Raw genomic sequence first — 22,422 nt, 5'->3', positions numbered from 1 at the left:
ACAAGAGAAGAATAATGCTTCCATAAGAAGTCAGATGGAACTCATAATTAAAGACTTGGAATCTGAACTCTCCAAGGTGAAAACTTTGCAAAAAGATTCTCATAAAGCAGAGTTGGAAAAATATAAGCAACTCTACCTAGTAGAACTAGAAGTTAGAAAGTCACTGGAAGGTAAACTAGACAAGCAAGTCAAAACACAGAATCACAGAAAGTAAATTTAGTTCGTTAATTTGTCTCTAAAGCCTAATTTTTATAGAGCGCAGTTCATGAGATTAGTAGGAAGTGAAAGCTAACTAGATGGTCACTGCTAGAGGGAGGCCTAAGACAAACTATTAATACAGTGTCCTTTTAAGTTTTACCACACAGAGTCGGAAACGACTGAGGTGACTTAGCAGCAGCAGCACACTGCATAAAGGTATGCTTGTGAAATTGGGGGCAATTAACACAGGAGTGAAAGACAGGATAATTCACAGGGTGGCTAGAAATAGTATGGTTATCTGACTGAGGGAGGATGTGTGGAGGATGGAAAGGGCAGATGGCACCTCCAGTGCCTCGTCCAGCTTTCCCCACTGTCTGAAAGCAGAGCATTCCTAGGAAGCCTTTCATAAGCCAAAGCAGCATACAGCAAAGAAGTAGGTACCCAAGGGCACGTTCTGCTAGTTGAAGCCTAAAATGAATATGCACAAGTGAAGCACAGGTGCTCCCATATAGGGTTCAGGGTTGTGGTAACTTGACACTGAGATGTGGGGTGTGGCTTCCAGGGAAGGAGCTCAGTGGGGTCAGTCTCCCTGCTTGGGGAGCGTGATGCCTTTCACTGTAAAACGTATGCTGAAACTTTTTATATGAAATCAAAAAGTCTCTTCAAAATTTTTTTTTTTTATTATCAAAAACAGATGCTGACTTAGGCCATTCCTAGAAGTGAAGTGACATAAAGTGAACTTTGGAAAAGTAGGGGACACTTGTAATTGTTCCTGGGGCTGTTTTAGCTCTTTTCAATAACCCATTGACTTTCTTGTCCTCCCCTCTAGATTGTGACTCTGGATGATTCCTCAGAGCCAAAACTTAATTTCTCCGAGGTCATGAGTGAAACGTGTATACAAGGGTGGTGAAAGCAAATACTTGAAAGTGGCTTTGTGGGATCGGGTGTTTCTTCATCCCTGAACTGTTTCCTAGAGGAAGGTGTGTCCCAGAGGGCAGCAGGTGTCACTGTGAGGCCACCTCCCTTTCTCCCTGATGCCCTTTCTCTCCTCTCCCAACTGTGACTTGTTACTTGAGGAGCCCTAGACACATGTGTACTTCTTTAGAACAAGGTTACAGCTATTATTGTTTACAGGAGGTCTGCTCTGTGTTTTCAGTGTTCAAACAGTTTATTGGGAATTCCATTTACTATATGGCAACTTTAAAAATGCAAATCATTAAGTTGGTGTATTCCATCTTCCCCAGGACTCATGGGAGACTGGCAGTGATCAGCACCAAACTTGAGGTGGAGAAATAGCAGAACAAATATTTACTCATTCGGGCATTCTTAGCTCGAGCCCCCTTGTGTTGGAAATTTCAATAATCCTTTAGTGCTCAAGGGAAATCTTACTCCAAGAGCAAACGTAGGCTTTTCTACCTCAATTCCATGCCCTTCGAATAACAGCATGGAGGCTTACTTGACCAAGGTTAGTTCTATTATCTTTTTTGTGCTGGGTTTCAGATTTTTGATATGAATGATCCTTGTTTTTAATTTGGTGAACTTCTGAGTTGTTTATTTGACTTAATGCGCACTAAGTGCAAGCCATAATTAGCTATACTAATAAAGGAGACAGAAATTTTATGATTTTTTGTCCCAGAGTTCTTGATTTTAAGAGATACTTATTAAATTATTAAATTTCTTGAAAAGCTGCATTTAAATTCTACTTTAGAAATGAAATCTTATTGCCTAGTATCCAAAAGTATTCTTTCAGATGTTTCACTTCCTTTCTAATTGATTTCAGTTGGCAATGCTTCATAATCATTTCCAAGCTCTGCTGTACCCAACGAAGTTTTTCTGCCTCTAAGCATAAGTGAATCACTGGCATCTAAACACTAACCACATATGGATGCTTTTTGTTTAAAGGAATCCTATGTAAATCCTTTTTATGAATTAAATAAACTTAAAATACTAAACTAAAACATTAGTTTCTAGTTTTGGCTTAACATTTTTTGTCATTTTCTTACATAAATTTTGTCATTTCTTACAAAAATGACATTTTTGTCATTTTCTTTAATTGCTATTTTACCTATAGCATTTTTATTTAAAATTAAAAAAAGACAATCTTGCTGAGCATTTGTAGAATATTTCTAGATTTGTAGTTAATTCAAACATTTAAACATTATAAATGAAGCTCACTTTATCTCTATCTTGACATCACCTGGATGAATGGTATCTAAGATAGCAATGATGGGAGTTTTAAATTGCAACCAGTTTTCACTGTTAATCATTATGATTAAAATATCCATTTCAGTCAATGCATACAGGTTTATGGTTGATGGTGTTTTCCTGATGTTTGTGATGCACAGAAAAGTAGCCCTTGTTAAATACAGCCTCAAACTGTTTTCTCATTTGGCTTTTTGCCATTGTTGGAGAGCAATTAAGGTTTCTTTGACAACACTGTATCTACAATGGGTCTTAGTACTTGAGAGCTGTGAAACTGGAGGATGTGCTTTAGCTGTGTGGTCACAGCGGGCCTCAGAACACTTCATCCCAAGTCAGACACTTCCCCATGCAGGCCTAAGAGGAGGAAGAAAATGCCTGACCCCCGTCTCAGACATAGGCTGCTTACTGCACAGCCAAGTTCACGGTGCTGTGGGCACATACATCTTTTAAAAGTAGTGATTTGAAACATGTATAATATCATGTATGAAACGAGTCGCCAGTCCAGGTTCGATGCACGATACTGGATGCTTGGGGCTGGTGCACTGGGACGACCCAGAGGGAGGGTATGGGGAGGGAGGAGGGAGGAGGGTTCAGGATGGGGAGCACGGGTATACCTGTGGCGGATTCATTTCGATGTTTGGCAAAACTAATACAATATTGTAAAGTTTAAAAATAAAATAAAATTTAAAAAAATAATAAAAAAATAAAAGTAGTGATTTGGAACCGAGCAAGCACTTTGGGAGAAGTTCCTTCTCCCAAACTCACATTAGGTAAATCTCCTCACCTCTCATAAGGAGGGTAGGATTATAAGTCCTCATCTTGAAACTTTTCTCCTTCAAGTTCCCTGTCGTGTGTGTTTTTTTCCTTAAATATATGTTTATAAATTAATTATATCAAATGACTACTACATATAGGAGTTTGACAATAATTTATACTTTTTTTAGATATTTATTTATTTATTTATTTTATTTATTTATTTTTACTTTACAATATTGTATTGATTTTGCCATACGTCAACATGCATCCACCACGGGTGTACACATGTTCCCCATCCTGAAGCTCCCTCCCACCTCCCTCCCCATACCATCCCTCTTACCTTTAAAACATGATTTACTTAAAAAGCTACTATGTCATGTCATGTCACAAGCATTATTGAACTATTTAAGAAGGTTTTACATATTCATTTTCTCTGCATTATAGTTAAAAAATCTATGTGTTTTTTCTTAATCTGAGGAAGTAGCTGGCATAGGACTCTGGACTCAGTAAGAAAGTCATTGGCTTTCTTACTTCTTTTGTAGAAGTAAGAACTTTGCCTAAATGATGACTCTCATACCTTAAAAAAAGGTTTTGTTTTGTTTTTTTCAAAGAAAACAAACTTTCTTTAAAAAAAAATTTGTGTGGAGCCATATTATATAAAACAGAGATAAGTGTAAACCCTTTTAGCCAAAGGAGTGGCCAGAGGTCCTGCACTTGTGACTTCTCAGTTCCTCAACCCTGCAGTGACCCCTTTGGGACCTTCCCCTTCTATGGGACATAGTTTGGAAACGAATAGTTATGTGTTAATCCTTCTCACTAAACACCTTTAGAATAAAAACTTGCTGGTACATCGTTTTCTTGTGTATAATTTTCTCACCTTTCTGTGTTTTTGTTAAATGGAAAAGTTTAAAGAAAATTGCAGGTGTGGTCTCCTTAATAACATTCAACTCAAACTACTTCCTCCATTTGAACAGGATCCTCACCTAGAAATCAAAATAAAGGTCTCAGAAGTATGTATTTAGGGCAGGAGCTGTTAGGGGGAGAAGATAGTAATCATGTGGGTCATTCCTAGGATCATGGGTCATTCTCTAATTCTTTGAAATTATGTGTACTCGATAGACTGATATTAATTGTACTTTTAATCAGTTAACGTTCTATATATATGTTCTCTGTTATTTATAAGTGGAATAAGTAGGAATGCATTTTATTTATGTGATTATTTTTCTACTTAAGTAATCTTCGAGTTAGGTCTAGTCTCTAAAAGTATTATTTAAATGTCAGATTTAGTAAGCTGTATAACATTCCTATGATAATATCTCTTGCTTAACTTAAAGATAAATAATATTTGACTTATTTCAGATGCAGCAGGAGTTGGAAAGGAGTAAAACTAGAGAACTAAGAGAAGGTATGTTGCCAAAATGTATGTCTAGTAGTGGTTAAGGCTAGAACACCCAGACTCAAACCGTTATGTTTGTTTAGCTGTCACTTGGTGGGTGACTTTATAATTTCTGTGTCATTGACTTTGTCAGTAGTTTATCTCTTGCCCTCAGGAAAAGCTCCAAACACCTGCATCAATGTGGGTCCTTCCAAAGTAGTTGGCCTTATCTCTTTACCACCTTATTCTGCCCCTTAACTGTGCATCTAACCAGCCAGACTGTGTAGGATCCCACAGATTCGTTTCCTTACCTCTGGTCTTTGTACATTCTTCTCCCCTCTGACTCTTGTACTTTTTCCTGTCCTTCAGGTAGCTACTTCCATAGCACCTCCACCAAAAAGCTGGCAGTATTGACACAAAGCCGGCTGTCCCTTCTTAGTGTTCCTTGTGCCATCTTGTATATCTGTCTTAGTATTTATGACACCGTATGGAAATTGTCTGTTCATCTATTTTTACAGTTTATGGCATTATCATTTCTCAGGGTGACTAGGTCACCTTCATCTTGTAATTCCAGTGTTTGTCACAGCACCTTAGCAGATGGTTATTGAGTAAATGAATGAAGAATGAGAAAGCCAGAAGCTCTGATACTCAGCCACATGTGGGACCATGGGGTGAGTATGTAATTGTAATCTTGTATTTTGTTTTCTGTCATTTATAGATATGTTTCAGTTTTCAGAGCACTTAGAAATATGTCAGTTTTTTTCTAATACTGAGTTAACTCAAGTATTTTAGATAAAGAATGTAATCCTTTTTCTTTCCAGCTGCTGCTAAATTTGAATCTGAGTCCTATGGATTGTCTCCTCTAGGAGCTACAGATGGGTCAAATCTGTCTCAGGACCTGCTTTTGTAAACATCACAAGGATATGTACAGATTTTGAAGAAAAAATATATGATCTGAAAGATAAATAGTAAAAATTCCCTTCTGGACTGTTTTCATGACATTTTAGTTGTTTCTCATTAAACATGATAAGAAAATCCTTATTAAAGGGAAATATTTTTGTGTGTATGATGAAAATTTATATGGTATTTTAAAAATACTACATTTAAGTAGTATTAATGCACTTGTCATAGCAAACACCCTCTTCCAAAACACAAGAGAAGACTCTACACATGGACATCAACAGATGGTCAACACTGAAATCAGATTGATTATATTCTTTGCAGCCAAAGATGGAGAAGCTCTATACAGTCAACAAAAACAAGACCAGGGGCTGACTGTAGCTCAGATTATGAACTCCTTATTGCCAAGTTCAGACTGAAATTGAAGAAAGTAGGGAAAACCACTAGACCACTGAGGTATGACCTAAATCAAATCCCTTATGATTATACAGTGGAAGTGAGAAATAGATTTAAAGGGCTAGATCTGATAGATAGAGTGCCTGATGAACTATGGGTGGAGGTTTGTGACATTGTACAAGAGACAGGGACCAAGACCATCCCCGTGGAAAAGAAATGCAAAAAAGCAAAATGGCTGTCTGGGGAGGCCTTACAAATAGCTGTGAAAAGAAGAGAAGTGAAAAGCAAAGGAGAAAAGGAAAGATATAAGCATCTGAATGCAGAGTTCCAAAGAATAGCAATAAAAGATAAGAAAGCCTTCCTCAGTGATCAATGCAAAGAAATAGAGGAAAACAACAGAATGGGAAAGACTAGAGACCTCTTCAAGAAAATTAGAGATACCAAGGGAACATTTCATGCAAAGATGGGCTCGATAAAGGACGGAAATGGTATGGACGTAACAGAAGCAGAAGATATTAAGAAGAGGTGGCAAGAATACACAGAAGAACTGTACAAAAAAGATCTTCATGACCCAGATAATCACGATGGTGTGATCACTCATCTAGAGCCAGACATCCTGGAATGTGAAGTCAAGTGGCCTTAGAAAGCATCACTACGAACAAAGCTAGTGGAGGTGATGGAATTCTAGTTGAGTTATTTCAAACCCTGAAAGATGATGCTGTGAAAGTGCTGCACTCAATTTTCCAGCAAATTTGGAAAACTCAGCAGTGGCTAGAGGACTGGAAAAGATTAGTTTTTATTCCATTCCCAAAGAAAGGCAATGCCAAAGAATGCTCAAACTACCGCACAATTGCACTCATCTCACAGGCTAGTAAAGTAATGCTCAAAATTCTCCAAACCAGGCTTCAGCAATACGTGAACCATGAACTTCCAGTTGTTCAAGCTGGTTTTATAAAAGGCAGAGGAAACAGAGACCAAATTGCCAACATCCGCTGGATCATTGAAAAAGCAAGACAGTTCCAGAAAAACATCTATTTCTGCTTTATTGACTATGCCAAAGCCTTTGACTGTGTGGATCACAATAGACTGTGGAAAATTCTGAAAGTGATGGGAATATCAGACCACTTGACCTGCCTCTTGAGAAGTCTGTATGCATGTCAGGAAGCAATAGTTAGAACTGGACATGGAACAACAGACTGGTTCCAAATAGGAAAAGGAGTACGTCAAGGCTGTATATTGTCACCCTGCTTATTTAACTTATATGCAGAGTACATCATGAGAAATTCTGGGCTGGAAGAAGCACAGGCTGGAATCAAGATTGCCAGGAGAAATATCAATAACCTCAGATATGCAGATGACACCACCCTTATGGCACAAAGTGAAGAGGAATTAAAAAGCCTCTTGATGAAGGTGAAAGAGGAGAGTGAAAAAGTTGGCTAAAACGTCAACATTCAGAAAACAAAGATCATGGCATCTGGTCCCATCACTTCACGGGAAATAGATGGGGAAACAGTGGAAACACTGTGAGACTTTATTTTTTTTTGTGGGGGGGGGGCTCCAAAATCACTGCAGATGGTGAATGCAGCCATGAAATTAAAAGACGCTTACTCCTTGCATAGCATATTGAAAAGCAGAGACATTACTTTGCCAACAAAAGTTTGTCTAGTCAAGCCTATGGTTTTTCCAGTGGTCATATATGGATGTGAGAGTTGGACTGTGAAGAAAGCTGAGCACTGAAAAATTGATGCTTTTGAACTGTGGTGTTGGAGAAGACTCTTGAGAGTCCCTTGGACTGCAAGGAGATCCAACCAGTCCATTCTGAAGGAGATCAACCCTGGGATTTCTTTGGAAGGAATGATGCTAAAGCTGAAACTCCAGTACTTTGGACACCTCATGCGAAGAGTTGACTCATTGGAAAAGACTCTGATGCTGGGAGGGATTAGGGGCAGGAGGAGAGGGGGACGAAAGAGGATGAGATGGCTGGATGGCATCACTGATTCTTTGGATGTGAGTTTGAGTGAACTCCAGGAGTTGGTGATGAACAAGGAGGCCTGGCGTGCTGCAATTCATGAGGTCGCAAAGAGTCAGACACGACTGAGCGACTGAACTGAACTGAATACTACTTTTAAACAGTAGTATCTAAGTACTTTTGATACTAAGTATTTTCTCTGCAGCTAACTTAAATGATTTAAAAACCAGCACTGTTAAGTTTTCCATATTCAAAGTGAAAGTGTTAGTCACTCAGTCGTGTCCAACTCTGCGACTAATGGACTGCAGCCCGCCAGCCTCCTCTGTCCTCCACTATCTTGTGGGGTTAGCTCAAATTCATGCCCATTGAGTTGGTGATGCTATCCAACCCTCTCGTCCTCTGTTGTCCCCTTTCCCCTCCTGCCTTCCATCTTTCCCAGCCAAAGGATCTTTTCTGATGAGTCAGCTCTTCACATCAATTGGCTGAAATATTGGAGCTTCAGCCTCAACATCAGTCCTTCCGATGAATATTCAGTATTGACTTCCTTTAGGATTGACTCGTTTAATCTCCTTGCAGTCCAAGGACTCTTGAGAGTCTATTCCCAACACCACAGTTCAAAAGCATTAATTCTTTGGCAGTCAGCCTTCTTTATTGTACAACTCTCATATCCATACATGACTACTAGAAAATAGTGTATATATGTTAACTCCAATCTTCTAATTTGTCCTTCCCCTCATGTTTTCCCTTTCATAACCATAATTTGATTTTCAGATCTTTTGAGTTGGTTTCTGTTATGTAAATAAGTTTATTTTTATTAAATTCCACATGTAAGTGATGTGATACTTGTTTTTCTCTGTCTGAGTTACCTCATTTAGTATTGTAATTTGAGATCCATCTGTGTTGTTGCAAATGCCATTATTATTTCTTTTTATGGCTGAGTAATATTCCATTTTCGCTGTGTGTGTGTGTGTGTGTATACTGCATCTTCTTTATCCATTCTTCTGTTGATGGACACATAGGTTGCTTCAATGTCTTGGCTATTTTAAATAGTTCTGCAGTGAACATTGGGGTGCATGTACCTTTTTGAATTATGGTTTTCTCCAGATATATGCCAAGCACTGAGATTGCTGAATCATATGGCAACTCTATATTTAGTTTTTACAGCAAACTTTATAGAGTTTTCTACAGTGAGTGTACCTAGTTGCATTCCATAAGCAGTGTAGAAGGATTCCTTTTCTCTACACTCTCTCCAGCATTTATTGTTTGTATATTTTTTGATGGTGGCTATTCTGATTGGTTTGAAATGATACTTTATTATAGTATTTCTGCATTTCTATAATAATTAATGATGCAGAGCATCCTTTCTGAGCATCCCTCATGTGCTTTTTGGTTGTCTGTAGGTGTTCCTTACAGAAATGTATATTTAGATCTTATACTCATTTTTTGATCAGGTTGTTTGTTTTTTGATATTGAGCTCTTTGAGATGTTTGAATATGTTGGAGATTAATCCCTTGTCAATTGCATCATTTGCAAATATTGTCTCCCATTCTGTGGGTTGTCGTCTTTCTTGTTTATGATTTCCTGCACTGTGTAAAACTTTTACGTTTAATTATATCCCATTTGCTTATTTCTCTCTTTATTTTCATTACTGTAGGAGGTGGATGAAAAATGATCCTGCTGTAATTTATGTCAGAGTGTGTTCTGCCTATATTCTCCTCTGAGTTTTACAGGACCTGTCTTATATTTAGGTGCCTAATCCATTTTGAGTTTATTTTTGTGTATGATGTTAGGGAGTGATCTGATTTCCTTCTTATATGTGTAGCTGTTGAGTTTTCTCAGCACCACTTATTGAAGGGGCTGTCTTTTCTCCTTTGTATAGTCTTGCCTCCTTTATCCTAGATTAATTGACCACAGGTACGTAGGTTTCTTTCTGGACTTTCTGTCTTGTTCCATTGATCATTCAATATATTTCTGTTTTTGTGCTAGTACTGTGTTTTGATAACTGAAGCTTGCAGAGTAGTCTGCAGTCAGGGTACCTGATTCTGTCAGCTCTTGCTTTTCTTCCTCAAGATTGCTTTGTCTATTTGGGGTCTTTTGTTTTCATACACACTGTAAAATTTTTTGTTCTAGTTGTGTGAAAAATGCCATTGGTAATTTGATAGAAATTGCACTGAATCTGTAGATTGCTTTGGATACTATAGTTATTTTGACAGTCATAAAGTTATAATGTCACTTTCATTTCTATATTTCAGTTTCCTTTTCTATATTTCAGTTTCTCTCCTTCTTAGTTTAGGTAAAGGTTTATTGATAGTGTTTGTTTCTTTCAGGAAATCAACTTACAGTTCTTGCATATGAGCACTGGGCTGGCATGCCAGGCCTCTGTGTGCATGGGCAATGTGTTTAGAGGTGTTGCTTAGCAACGATCATTCTGGGATGAGAGATTCCAAACCGTTGAGCTTCCCAGCTGGGAGGTTGTGGCAGGACGGCTCTGGCTTAACTGTAGTGCTCATGTTGGGTTTAGGGGACTCTGAAGAGCCAAGGGAGAGGTAAGGTGTGTGTGTCTGTAGGCTCTGCAATGAAGAAGATTTTTGGCTTCGGGAGTAAGAAGGGTGTGTAGCCCTTTGGCTCCTCCATCAACCCAGTGAGAGACAGTGGTCATGGAATCAACTTCCAGCCCGGGTACCGCATCCGAGACAAAGACCTCAGAAAGATCCACAAAGCTGCCATTGTGGGCAACGTAGCCAAAGTGCAGCATGTTCTGTTGTTTGGAAAAAATGGCCTGAACGACATGGACAAGATGAACAGGTAAGCAGAGTGGAAGGGCCTGGCAGAGATCCCTCCTGTGAGTTTCCCCTCCAAGGCTCCTGGATACCTTCCTGGAATCCAGCACCCCACAGACTTTATAGGCAGCAAAAAGCCTTAGCTCGTTTTGGACCCATTTATAATTCCCCTTATAGAGCTTTACTGATAGTTTTAAAGTCATTTAACTGAATGTCGGTAATCACAGAAGTGAAATGAAATATGAATAGCATCTGTTTTTCCTTTCTTCCTCCTACTTTTTATTCGCATGGGTTAGCATGATGTACTCATGAGTAAAAGCTCTCAAGTTATATAGCCTTCAAGAAATCTTCTCAACCTTCTGGCTCTCACATTTTTTCTCATGCGATTTATGAAAGCACTTCTTCATGGATTGCCTATTGTGGATCATGGCAGTGGACAGATTTCTGGTGTTGTCAATATCTTATTTTTAATGTATACATTTTTTATACCGTAAGGTTATATATTACAGAAAACTGCATAGTGAGCAAAATAATTCCCATGCCAAATAAACTTCTGGATTAAAAATTCTTCAGATACATTTAAATGTCCATTTTATATCAGTGTACACTTAGGTATATGTGTTCTTTGCTGAAGGACCTTAGAAGACAGCTTTGAAGTAGGAAGCTGGCTGTGTCCTTGAATAGGAAGACATTTTCTTAGGATGTATGGTCTTTCTATATTTAAAGCAAATCAACATTTCATGGTTTTAAAGATTTTGGGTTACATATTCTGTCTTTAATTGTTGTGATGAAATTAAAAGTTTTGTATAGTAGAGGAAGATTTGCCCTTCTAGATATCAAAATGTGCTATAAGTGCCCACAAAGTGTTCATTTACTAACAACTGAAAAGATAGATAAATGAATGGAACAGAATACCCAAACACCCAAATGTATGTAAAACTTTAGAACTTGAAAATGATGACCTTTTCTGTTAGAAATGATAAACTGTGTGTAGATGGTGGAGAAATAACCTGGTAAAAGAGAAAAATAACTCAATTTTTATCTCACCAAAAAGTTTCAGATAGAGTATGGATCAAACATTTCAAATATGCAGAGTGAGAAAAGTACCAGAATAAAACTCAGATTCCTATTTATACTTTTTTTATCTGCTAACAGAGACCTTCTTTTTTTTCTATTTCTACTGTTTCTTAACCTATTTTTTTTTAATTGGAGAATAATTGTTTACAATGTTGTGTTCTTTTCTGCTGTATAACATCATAAATGAGTTGTAAGTATACATATATCCCCTTCCTTGTGAGCCTTCCTCCCACCCCAAAGACCTTTCTAAGAATGATTTCAAAAGTAAGAATTCTGGAGCTTCCTGGATTTCCACACACACACACACACACACACACACACACAAAGAAAATAAATCTGGATGTTGATTTAACATTTAAACAACACAAAAAATTTAAAATTCTCTGTAGATCAAGCTGTCTATAGGCAAGTCGGCTTAGCAGACAGGGCTTGTCTTTTTGGCACAATTTCAATTTTTTTATTTTTTATTTTTTGAGGATTGATATTTTAAGACAACTTTCAGCCTTTTCAGAAGTCAAGGGAATCTAGGGAGTTCTTTAGTCATCCAGTGGTTAAGACTCACTGTTGTGGGCCCAAGGTTCGATACCTGGTGGCGGAACTAAAATCCTGACAGCTACTGGGATGTATTGTACAACATGGGGAATATTGAAAATATCATATAATAACTTTAAATGGAGTATGCCCTATAAAAATTGTGAATCACTATGTTGTGTACCTGTAATATATAATAATATGTAATATGCATCATCTATATTTTAGCTGGAATCAAGATTGCTGGGAGAAATATCAATAACCTCAGATATGCAGATGATATCACCCTTATGGCAGAAAGTAAAGAAGAACTAAAAAGCCTCTTGATGAAAGTAAAAGTGGAGAGTGAAAAAGCTGGCTTAAAGCTCAACATTCAGAAAATGAAGATCATGGCATCCGGTCCCATCACTTCATGGGAAATAGATGGGGAAACAGTGGAAACAGTGTCAGACTTTATTTTTCTGGGCTCCAAAATCACTACAGATGGTGACTGCAGCCATGAAATTAAAAGACGCTTACTCCTTGGAAGGAAAGTTACGACCAACCTAGATAGCATATTCAAAAGCAGAGACATTACTTTGCCAACAAAGGTTCGTCTAGTCAAGGCTATGGTTTTTCCAGTGGTCATGTATGGATGTGAGAGTTGGACTGTGAAGAAGGTTGAGTGCCGAATAATTGATGCTTTTGAAGTGTGATGTTGGAGAAGACTCTTGAGAGTCCCTTGGACTGCAAGGAGATCCAACCAGTCCATTCTGAAGGAGATCAGCCCTGGGATTTCTTTGGAAGGAATGATGCTAAAGCTGAAACTGCAGTACTTTGGCCACCTCATGCGAAGAGTTGACTCATTGGAAAAGACTCTGATGCTGGGAGGGATTGGGGGCAGGAGGAGAAGGGGATGAAAGAGGATGAGATGGCTGGATGGCATCACTGATTCTTTGGATGTGAGTCTGAGTGAACTCCGGGAGTTGGTGATGGACAGGGAGGCCTGGTGTGCTGCAATTCATGGGGTCGCAAAGAGTCAGACACGACTAAGTGACTGATCTGATCTGATCTGGTATTTTAATTAAAAAGAAGCAACCTTAGACAAAAAGACTTTATGGTAATTAGATCAACAGGAAAAATGAGAAATGAGCAAACAAAAATGCTACCAATTATAGTTGTACAGACATTGTGAATTACAAATTTCATTCCAATGTCAGACGTTAAAATGTCAGAAAATGAACATATTAGAATCATTGAAGCACAGTGTTGTCTCTAATCCTCAAAATGTATCTGCAAAGGAGGTATGATATCCTTTGACTTCATTGAGATGTTGTCCTTGTAAAACAGTAGTAATAGTAATATGTATGATTATATTACCTAACAGTTACTGAGCTGTTATCTGTGCCAGGAACAGTTCTAAACTCTTTGCATGAATCTCATTTAAGCATTGCAGTGCTGTCCTGTGAGAGAACTACTTCTCTCTCTCCATTTTGTTGATGAGGAAATTGAGGCACAGAGAGGCTGAGCAACAGCTAAGTGACAGAGTGAAAGTCAAATTCAAACCCAAGTTGAGCTGAATCTCAAGGTCATGATCATTCTATTCAAGTAAATTGTTCTTTCATTAGTGTTTAGAGCTAATGCTAATATATAATGTTCTTTATCCAGAAGGAAATGAAATATTTGTTTTAGAGTGGTAGGAATAGCATGCTATTGAATGTTTTCAATCACAGGAAAATTATTTGTTTTGAAACAATAACACTACAGTTTCCTGAAAACTCCTCTTGCTTTCATAGGACTGCCCTCCACTTGGCCTGTGTCAATGGCCATTCAGCAGTGGTAACTCTGCACCTGGAGAGAAAATGCCTGCTTAGCCTCTATGACAATGAAAACAGGACAGCACTGATGAAGGTATGGGGCAGCAAATCGTGTCCACACAAGGTGGATGTGATTTAACTACTGAGACTAAAAGTGAATTCACCTCATTTAGATATAGCAAACCGGTGAAACTTGTGGACTGTTTACTTTGAATTCCTAGAATTTACACTCTGTTTCTTGGCACAACACTGACAGGCCATAGAATGCCAAGAAGAGGAATGTGCAACTCTTCTGCTGGAGCATGGTGCCAACCCAAATGTCATGGATGTCTGTGGGAACACCGCTTTCCACTACGCTGTCTTTTGCCACAATATATCACTCGCAACAAAGCTGCTTTCCTGTGATGCCAATATAGAAGCCAGGAACAAGGTATATCTCAACTAACTTTATGTACAAAATATGCAAAGCATTTTTTTTTTAAACTGCTGCTGCTGCTGCTGCTAAGTCGCTTCAGTCATATCCGACTCTGTGTGACCCCATAGACGGCTGCCCACCAGGCTCCCCTGTCCCTGGGATTCTCCAGGCAAGAACATTGGAGTGGGTTGCCATTTCCTTCTCCAATGCATGAACGTGGAAAGTGAAAGTGAAGTCGCTCAGTCGTGTCCGACTCTGCAACCCCATGGATTTCAGCCTACCAGTCTCCTCCGTCCATGGGATTTTCCAGGAAAGAGTAGAAGTGTTTTATTTCTATGTAAGTAGGTAAACTGAATAGTGTCCATCAAGCCCTGTTACCATGGAAACAACTCCAAAGCCACTGCAGCGGAAACATGTTGGAGCCCACAGAGAGGGCAAAGCTCTGTCTCCCAGCCAGCCGTCTACCCCAGAAGGAAGATTTCCCATCAGAACATGCCCTGGAGTGGGTGGTAGACTGAGAGCCCACATATGATAAAGACCTGGGGGAAGTGAAGTGATGTGAAGGGTGGCTGCTTCCAGGGGTTCAAAGAATGGGTGCCCCTGGGGGTGTGTGGGAGGAGGAAGGAGACCCAGTGCCCATGAGGGGGAGCTGGGTGAGTACAAGTGGGCCTGGCAGGCAGCAGGCCTGGAGCCCTGAGCCCTCCAGGACCCCGGTTCTGAGATCTGGCCAAGAGGGTCAGGTCATGTTTGACTCCCAGCAAGGGCGTTCACTTGTGCTGGTGACTGCTTGGTTTGCAATGTACACTTCGGGGTCTCCCGCAGTCAACCCCAGGGAGCTGCTCAGTGGGGTTGCAGCTGTGTGTGTGTGGAGCTGGTGATGGTGAAGCTGCCCCTCCTGCTTTTTTTTATTTTTTTTGCTTTACATTTTTTTTAATTTTATTTTATTTTTAAACTTTACATAACTGTATTAGTTTTGCCAAATATCAAAATGAATCCACCACAGGTATACATGTGTTCCCCTCCTGCTTTCTCCAGGACACACATGACGTCCTGCAGCTGCAGCCCCACCAGGAACTCCCTCCACTCTAACAGGTAGGCTCAATTTTCCTTCTTTGGAAGTTCCAGCCTTCCCTGAGTGAAAGTATTTTGAAGGAACTAAATTGTCTAAGATTTCAATTTAAATTATGATATTTCCCAAGCATTAGAGAGTAAAGCATTCCTTTATGCGTTTATGGCTGGTATTCATGATAACACTGCGCTTGTTAAAGGTAAAACATTTTTCAAATATTTTCCCCCACTTAAGGTTTTTTTTTTTTTTTTTTTTTTTTTTTTGAATCAGTCTAAAATAGCAGAGTGAAGCAAAATTGGCCTCAGTAGACTTTGTCTTAAAATTCAAACATAACAAAAGCATTTTATGACATATTAGAAATCTTGGTGCTGTTCACAAATTCCCATTTTATGAAAAATGGTTTATATAAACACAGTTTCTCTTTCATTGCGCAAGTCTTAAGAGGGTAAAAGGAAATGAAAAGGAGCAAGCTAGTGAAAAGTGCAAGTCAAGCTGGAATTTTGGCAGTTGGGAAATGCCAAGAAGAGGATTTATTTATTTTAATATTTATTTGGCTGAGCTGGGCTTCGTTTCAGCATGTAGGATCTAGTTTCCTGACCAGGGGTTGAACCCAGGCCCTCTTTCCTGGGACCACTGAGATCCAGCCACGGGACCAGCATGGAAGTCCCGAGATTTTGGTTTGTGCTTTTTATTTCCTTCAGTTTATATATTTCTTATATGCTTTTCAGTTTTCAGGGATAATAGTTGTTATTTTGAAAAAGAGTGAGTGAATTGTAAACTTGCCTAGGTGCCAGTTTTAAGAAGACTCTGATCAAAACAGACTGACAGTGAACAGGTGGTGATTAAGTGAGAATTAAGAGAGAAGAACAAATAACTACCTGATATTATCCTATTCTGGCAGAACCATCCACTTAGATAAGACTCTAGACTGCTCTCCCATCTAGAATGTCTTGATGGGAAGGAAGTAAGGGGTTTATAAATAATGAGATCAGGTTGCCTTTTGGGTTCACTATTCCCTGTTCCACCACTGTTTACCCAGGAAAATTTTAAAAATTGCAGTTTTGATGCCTCTTACACTTTTCTTTTTTATTCAAACCGTCATGTAAGAGAAGGAATTGGCCGTGTGAGTAAGAGATGAGACTGAAGTGGTTGCTGCACTAATTCTCAGCTATATTCTGCTGGTGAACCACAATTATTTGGGAAAACTTATTTTAAAAATGTATAAGCCTAGTCTGTTCGCTGTAGATTTTGACTGAGTAAATTGAGGAACTCTTGGACGTGTGTATTTAGAACTATTCCCTTGAGATTCTGAACCAATCCTTGATGAATAACTATGGAGTGAATACATTTAATTTCTAAATGCACCCTTCACAAAAGAAAGTAGTCTCCTGAAGCATTGGAGTTTGATAAATGCTAGCTACTTCCATCAGCTCCCTCCTTTCCAACAATATTAGTCTGACTTTTTCTCTGCCCCTGTGCTTGAGATACTAAATGGAGTATCTTTGGCAATATCTATGGGCTTGAACGATAACTCCTTTTCCTTCCAACCACTCATCATTCAGTGACACTCCAAGAGTCTTTAGCAATTTGCTCATGAAGAAGTCACTTTGTCTGTAGAGTCTGACCCTTTAAGGATTTTGCACCTTCACTTATCATCCAGGTCATTAGGTCAACAGATGTTTGTTACCATCAGGGTTTTCCTGACTGCAGTAATAGTAAATCATGAGCCTTTTTTGGTGTCAGCTTCAGGACAGACACTTGGAGGGTGTCTGTTAAAATTGCTGATCCCTGTCATAAGCAGATGAGAGCTTTAAAACCCATGAAGTTAGTAACAGTACAGAGGGGAATTGTAAGCATTTATTTTCAGCAGGTTTAGAAATTCATGATCCATTTTATTAACAATCTAGAAGAATTCTAGAGATAGATTGTAGTTTCAACAGGCAGTGGAAACATTCTTGACTGTGAATTTTGAGTCTTTTTAAAAGAATTTATGTTTAATTGAATGATGAGTCTTAATAGCCATATTTATTACATATTGGGACCCACTTTTTTGTGAAACATATGATACTAAAGAAAGGAAAGGTTTCACATACAAATATTTGCTTTATACTCACCTGTTTGGAAACAGCAAACATAAAACCAAAAGTGGGCCATAAACCAAACATGGCCCTTGGATATGTTTAGTTTACCTCCATACACTGAGTCAACATTTCAAATTTAGGAGGCTCATGTGGAAGTTCAGGCTTCTCCAAGGGCCAAATCTGGACCCCCTTGAGCCCATCCTACTGTTTGGTCTGAGTGCAGAGGCCACCCCTTCTGTGTGGGACGGGTGTTTTCGGGGTTACCAGTCTCACCTTGCTTTTTCACTTACTTAGGTCATCAGCTTTCCATCCATAAGCATTTGAGTTTCCAATTTTTGATAGTTTATTTTAATAAATATTTGAAGGTTTTTAAAGACAGTATAATTAATCTATAATTGATTTCATGTTTTAAAAAATCTCTTAAGAATGGAATTAAATTTTTCAAATTAGAATTTTTAAGGTGGTTGTGGCAGTTTCGCGCTGAATAACTTTCACAAACACACAAGATTATAAGATACAGTGCAGGAGAGCTGGTGGAAGAGCAACTCTCCGAGAAAATGTTGAGCATGTATGTATTGGTAATTTTATGTTGCAATCTTTAACTAAGAGCAGTAAAGCAAGACAGACACCAGAACTCTAGGATTTTGGAAGCTTCCTCCTGGTGGTCTGGAGTTAATCACATAAGAGTCATCAAGAAGGGTCTTTGAAGATAAGGTGGGGAGGGTGCTCATTCTGCATACAGTTAACATCTAGCTAATGCTGACCTCTCTGCCAGAACGTCTAACTTAAGGAAGGGCAGTGGAAAGAGCAAGCAAGGAAGAGAGAATGAGTAAGATTAAATTCCAGGAGACATTTCTGAGAAAGCAGTAAAACAGGGTTTCCACAGTTGACTTTTTGAAAAAGAAAAACAAAAGTTTCTCTCTTTGCATGTTCATGTAGAGAATAATATTCCCACTGGACTGTCTGTAAACTTTTTGAGTTTACTCATGGTCATCCTTGGATAGGTTATGCATGCTACAGATAGTATTATATATTTCTGCCTCAGCATTGTCCCTAAAATATGCATTTGATACAGTAGCTAAATGATACCCCCACCCCCTGCATTGGGAGCTTGACACTTAGCCACTGGACAACCAGGTAAGGCCCAGATGAGGAGCATATTAAAGAGAAAGAAGATGCACAGGGCAATGAAGAGGGGGCTCTCTTTCATTTACTTTCTGACTTTTATTTTTAAGTTCAGAAAATCGGTTGCACGATTTTAATTTCAGTTTAGAAATAGGTTAACTGTACATTAGAAATGGTTTTCCCTGTTTTACAGGATGACCTGACACCACTGTTACTTGCTATACATGAAAGGAGAGGGTAAATGGTGGAGTTTTTAGTAAAGAAAGAAGCAAATATACATGCGGTTGATAAGATGAAAAGGTACCATTGTTCTTTTTCTTTTTAAAACCCTTAGTGCTATTCTAGGATGATAATATCAAGATTAAATGAATAAGAGGATTCATTTGTGATCTACTTAGGTAGAATATCAATTATTCTGACTGAGAATCATGAACAATATATAGCAGCAGGAATCATATTCCTTTAAAGTATTGACCGATGTCCTGTGCAACCTCTTTTTGTTTGGTTGGTTGATCTTGTAATAGCTGAGGCATTTCAAATTAGTTTTATTAGCTTTGTGAAATATGGATTCTGCTTTTTAGTTTACCTCATGACATTATCAAGTTTCTTAATTCTTTTAAAAGAATTCTTTGACCTCTACTTTGTATGTATATATTTTTATAAGATGCATAGTAAACCTAAAAGACTTGATTTTGTCTTTTGGATAACTCTTTGTTTTAAATTACTTTGATTGAAGAATGCTGATGTTACTAGGTTACAAAAGAGTCAGATACAACATAGCGACTAAATAACAACAGCCACAAAAAGGTGATTATTACTCACGGTCACCTGATCCTGTGGGCTCATCAGTTTTTATCCTTTCTCATTTTAGTACATTTTTATATTTGCATTTTTAATGCAGGTAGAAGCAAGATAGATAGCTTTTATTGGATAAACAGTTCCTTTAACCAAGACAAGTCAGAGGTGAATGATACAGATGAAAATGGTGGGCTTTAGATTCAGGCTAGTTTCAATTCCTAGGTTTCCTACCGATTAGGGTTATCATCAGCAAATAAGTTTCCTGATACAAAAGGCAAATAGTAATGCATCTTTCAAAGGTGCCTGTGTGTAAGAAAGATTTTATATATAGTATTTCATTTTTAGTGCCTAGTACATGCTTGTCTACATCATTAACTGCCACCATGACTATTTTTATTCCCATTATTATCAATATTTTTGATTTAAACTTGCAAGTAGCCTTTCCTTAGCCCAACCTCTAGCTGACTTTGAAGCCAAATATATCAGACTAAGGAGGAAATAGGGAATTTATCCCTTTAGTAGTCATCTGCCTCAGATAAGTGACCTCAGCATCATTTCTTGTCCATCAAGATTTTATTATTATTTTTAAAAAACATTTATTTATTTGGCTACATAAGGTCCTAGTTGTGGGAACTCTTAGCTGCAGCATATAGGATCAAGTTCGCTGACCAGGGATGGAACCTAGGCCCCCTGCATTGCGAGCCTGGAGTCTTATCCACTGGCCCACCAGGGAAGTCCCCAACAGGGACTTTTGAAATAGTAAGTGCTGCTACCTGGCATCCCAGTGGGACAGGAGGCTTCTTTTCTGACCCTTCATTTTAGCCTTGGAGGTAATTTGCAAAGATGCACACTTGAGCCTGTAAATGATCAGTTCTTCATGAAAGGGCAAGGTGTTCACTTGGTAAAGCATATCAAATTAACTGTTTAAGTAAGTCAACTCAACTTCCTGAGGCTGAAGTCATCTCTCTGTTGTTTTAGAACAGCCCTCATGCTTGCTGTCAAGTATGAATCAACAAATGTCGTCAGACTTCTTCTTCAGCAAGGTGCTGACATCTTTTCTCAAGATGTTTTTAGGTGGACTGCAGAAGAATATGCTGTTATTAGTGGTTTTAATATGTAAGTGTTCACATTAAAATGCCAGTTCTCACTAAACTGCAGCCAAAAATAATTTTAACTGTTACTTGCTACGTGACCAGTGAGAGTTCCAGTTTGGTGCAGGCAGTTTGGAGAATGGTAGTGAGATGTTCCCCCTCAAGAGCCGAAAGCCAAGCAAAGGCCAATTAGATACTCTTGGCTGTGGGCTCGGGGTGCTTTATCTCAGGACATGTAGACCTTGATCCTTAGAAAGCTTGACATTAGCTATTTCATTCCAAGTGTGACCTCTTGGTATGGCTTATGAACAGTGTCACAGTTGTGATATTTCTAACTAGTTCTTTGGGTCTTGCAATATTTATTTCAGCAGCAAATCCTGTTTTCCCTTGAGGGCTTGCCTCTCTATACACTTCCACTTGAATTTTCCAAGAACCCGGAGGATTCCCTAAGATCAACGAAACAGTCCTCTTCCACAAGTCATTTGGAGGAGAGAAAATAGTTCCTTGTCATCATTCTGTCCCTTGCATTGATTCTACTGCTGCAGCACTGCTGCTACAGCTGGTCTTGACAGGGTCTGCTTGGCAGCTGGATCTGGAGTCTGGATGTGGCTCTATAAAGACCTTTAATAAAATCATTAAAAAAAAAAAAAACTCATCCTGCAGTGGGCTCATGATTGACCTTTGCTCCCAGGCTGCCCCTCTGGGCCCAGGTTCCCCAGCCTTTAAGGTGATGCACACGTCAACTTCAGAGTGAGAGCTCCTTTGTTCTCATATGTATGCTTGTCGCTCAGTCACTGCTGCAAACAAAGCTGCAGCACCCAGTTCGGGCAGCTGGGCCACCTAGCTTCCCCCCTCACTCAGACACCTTATGTGGAGCCCACATGGAAGCCTAGATCTTCACAATGAGGTGCCCTTGAGGCTCTTATTTATCTTTTCTTCTATCAGATGTCAGGGGGGACCATTTTAGGCTGTCAGATAGGGTCAAGTGCTCATGCAGGGATTGAGCAGACTTCCCTTTCTCCTTTGTATCTAGACTTGAACCTCAAGGCGGCTTTCTGTCCTGTAGGGGCACCTTTTCTTAGGTCACACGTTCCCTGTCATCCTTCCCAAAGTAGTGGGTGCCAGCTTGCCTGAGATTCCCTAATTATGCTTGGCCCCTCATGGGATCTCTTTCCTGTAATAATGAAAATCTTCCAATGGATTTCTGTCTGCCTCCACCTTAAATGTTTTCAGAATCTGCCCCATAAGGAACCCATTCAGCAGAAATCCCTAAATCTCAAGTAAGATGTTGGAATTCAGAGAGGTAAGCCCTGTCTAGAACTCGCCAGTACCCACTGTAAGGGTAGGGATATGTCTTCCAAGTGAATTGGAGAGGAACATGGAGATTAAACATCATTGTCAGAAAGATCTGCTGCTTCAGAGTTTGAGTAGGTAGATAAGGAAGAGTAGTGGTCCAGGCCAGGTCTTGATTGTGATTAGTTTTCTGCTCTTGGTGTAATTAGCTGCAATAATGGGGGATCATTATGTTCTCTAATGTAGTGAATTCATGTGTTATAAATAAATTTAGGTATACATTATCTAAAAGCTGAGATTCCCTAAATTACAAACCACAAAGAACAGCTAATCACCAGAATTAATAAGTTTCATGCAACACTTGAATGATAAACGTATGAAAAAGCACACATTGGGATTTACTTGGGATTCCAAAGTAGTTACAGCAATAAAGTTGGAGATGAAATTATTCCACTCTTTGACTGTTTCTGCAAGCATTTTGGGCATATATTATCTCATTACATCCTATTAATCCTCTTTTGAAATAAGGTAGTAATATCCCAGTTGTGTAGAGGAAGACTTTGAACTGAA

At 38.9% G+C, this 22,422-nt stretch overlaps 2 pseudogenes; both read left to right on the top strand.

The window, feature by feature from the left end:
• Window positions 1–4: 4 nt before the first annotated feature.
• Window positions 5–5,489, top strand: LOC129650894 (ankyrin repeat domain-containing protein 26-like; annotated as a pseudogene).
• A 4,882-nt stretch (window positions 5,490–10,371) lies between these two features.
• LOC129650893 (ankyrin repeat domain-containing protein 26-like) overlaps window positions 10,372–22,422 on the top strand; it is a 79,041-nt pseudogene continuing 66,990 nt past the window's right edge.

The sequence above is a fragment of the Bubalus kerabau genome, chromosome 4, assembly GCF_029407905.1.
Source record: "Bubalus kerabau isolate K-KA32 ecotype Philippines breed swamp buffalo chromosome 4, PCC_UOA_SB_1v2, whole genome shotgun sequence".
Classification (NCBI taxonomy): Eukaryota; Metazoa; Chordata; class Mammalia; order Artiodactyla; family Bovidae; genus Bubalus; species Bubalus kerabau.
The sequence above is the reverse complement of the archived record's forward strand: the minus strand, read 5'-3'. Positions and strand labels throughout refer to the sequence as shown.